The sequence below is a fragment of the Anastrepha obliqua genome, unplaced genomic scaffold (genome assembly GCF_027943255.1).
Source record: "Anastrepha obliqua isolate idAnaObli1 unplaced genomic scaffold, idAnaObli1_1.0 ptg000180l, whole genome shotgun sequence".
Taxonomy (NCBI): domain Eukaryota; kingdom Metazoa; phylum Arthropoda; class Insecta; order Diptera; family Tephritidae; genus Anastrepha; species Anastrepha obliqua.
This window is the reverse complement of record NW_026562259.1, coordinates 47501-50000: the sequence shown is the minus strand read 5'-3', so window position 1 is coordinate 50000 and position 2500 is coordinate 47501. Positions and strand designations below refer to the sequence as shown.

At 31.7% G+C, this 2500-nt stretch overlaps 1 non-coding gene and 1 pseudogene across 1 annotated transcript in view; both read right to left on the bottom strand.

Annotated features, from left to right (window-relative positions):
• Window positions 1-1805, bottom strand: part of LOC129252324 (large subunit ribosomal RNA) — a 3986-nt gene extending 2181 nt beyond the window's left edge. Inside the window, exon 1 of the ribosomal RNA XR_008583379.1 lies at window positions 1-1805. This exon is cut by the window's left edge and continues 2181 nt beyond it. This is a non-coding gene — a ribosomal RNA (large subunit ribosomal RNA).
• A 442-nt stretch (window positions 1806-2247) lies between these two features.
• Window positions 2248-2428, bottom strand: LOC129252331 (5.8S ribosomal RNA; annotated as a pseudogene).
• Between the last annotated feature and the right edge of the window lie 72 nt (window positions 2429-2500).

Sequence of the window (2500 nt, the reverse complement as noted above, 5' to 3'; positions counted from 1 at the left end):
TCGCCTTGAACTTAGGACCGACTAACTCGTGATCAACCACTGTTCACACGAAACCCTTCTCCACTTCAGTCCTCCAAGGTCTCATTCGATTATTTGCTACTACCACCAAGATCTGTACCAATAGCGGCTCCATGCAGGCTTACGCCAAACACTTCTAAGCACACTATTGTACCCTCCTACTCACTAAAGTTTCAAAATTTATAAATCAATCGAAATTGTTTTATAAATCATCTACTTTAGCGGTAATGTATAGGTATACAACTTAAGCGCCATCCATTTTAAGGGCTAGTTGCTTCGGCAGGTGAGTTGTTACACACTCCTTAGCGGATTACGACTTCCATGTCCACCGTCCTGCTGTTTTAAGCAACCAACGCCTTTCATGGTATCTGCATGAGTTGTTAATTTAGGCACCGTAACATTACGTTTGGTTCATCCCACAGCGCCAGTTCTGCTTACCAAAAGTGGCCCACTGGGCACATTATATCATAACCTCAACCTTCATATCAAGAAAGGTGAGGTTCTTACCCATTTAAAGTTTGAGAATAGGTTAAAATCGTTTCGACCCTAAGGCCTCTAATCATTCGCTTTACCAGATAAGATTATTTTATATAATTTTTAAATGCACCAGCTATCCTGAGGGAAACTTCGGAGGGAACCAGCTACTAGATGGTTCGATTGGTCTTTCGCCCCTATACTCAATTCTGACAATCGATTTGCACGTCAGAACTGTTTCGGTCTTCCATCAGGGTTTCCCCTGACTTCAACCTGATCAAGTATAGTTCACCATCTTTCGGGTCACAGCATATATGCTCAAGGTACGCTCCAGTTAGAGGTATAAATAATAATAAATTATCATTATACATAACTATATGGAACGCCCCGGGATTGAATTAATTGACTATTTATTAAAAAATAGACTAAAAATTAATCCCATTATATTTAAGTTAAGTTAATTATGCCATTAAGTTTAATATAACTCAATGACTTGCACATATGTTAGACTCCTTGGTCCGTGTTTCAAGACGGGTCCCGAAGGTATCCTGAATCTTTCGCATTGTTAATCATATAAATGCATACAAATAAATATTAATATCATAGATATTAAATTTTTTGTAAAATTCAAAAAATGAATTTTAGCATTATATATAATAAAATCTATCAACACTTTATCAAATCATTAGTATTTATTTTATGTTAATATGCTTAAAAAGCAAATTAATTTAAATAAACTTAATATCACCAATGATCTTTTGATAAATACTTTATTATGTTAATAGATTACAATGTCCTTATATGAAAAAAATGCACATTATTTTTTTAATTATTTAATGATGAATTTTTCATAATGGATATTCAGGTTCATCGGGCTTAACCTCTAAGCAGTTTCACGTACTATTTAACTCTCTATTCAGAGTTCTTTTCAACTTTCCCTCACGGTACTTGTTTACTATCGGTCTCATGGTTATATTTAGTTTTAGATGGAGTTTACCACCCACTTAGTGCTGCACTATCAAGCAACACGACTCTTTGGAAATATCTTTCTAGTAATCATTAACGTTATACGGGCCTGGCACCCTCTATGGGTAAATGGCCTCATTTAAGAAGGACTTAAATCGTTAATTTCTCATACTAGATATTAAGATATTCCATACACTGCATCTCACATTTGACATATAGACAAAGTGACTTAGTGCTGAACTATTTTCTTTTCGCTCGCCGCTACTAAGAAAATCCTTGTTAGTTTCTTTTCCTCCCCTCATTAATATGCTTAAATTCAGGGGGTAATCCCATATGAGTTGAGGTTGTTTTAATATTCTTTTTTTATCTTCTCACAATTTAATAAAAAAATTATATCATCTTTTCATCTCTATTTTTCTTTTCTCCTTTTATATATTGTAAATATATAAAAATAATAATAATGTAAAATGAGGCAATCCTAGAATAAAAAAATTAATTTTTATGCTAGACATTCCTCCTTTTAATTACATATATAAATTATTATTTTATATATATATATAAATAATATGAAAATTTTTTGTAAAGAATACTTAGATTCAATATTTTCATCATTTCATTTTATTTGAGAGGATTTTTTTTTTAAAGAATATATAATAAATAAAATTCATTATATATCTTTATTTTTTTTGCTATTAATATTATGAATTATTTAAAATCCAATAATATACACATTTGCTTAAATTCAATTATTTTTATAAAAGAATAAGCAACTTATTTAGCATAGTCTTACAACCCTCAACCATATGTAGTCCAAGCAGTACTTTAAAATTGAATTTAATGTACATAACAGCATGGACTGCGATATGCGTTCAAAATGTCGATGTTCATGTGTCCTGCAGTTCACACGATGACGCACAGTTTGCTGCGTTCTTCATCGACCCATGAGCCAAGTGATCCACCGCTTAGAGTATTTTTTTATTTATTTTTATTTATAACAAATGTCAATTTTTTTTTGCATATATTAATTGAAAGAGTAAAATTA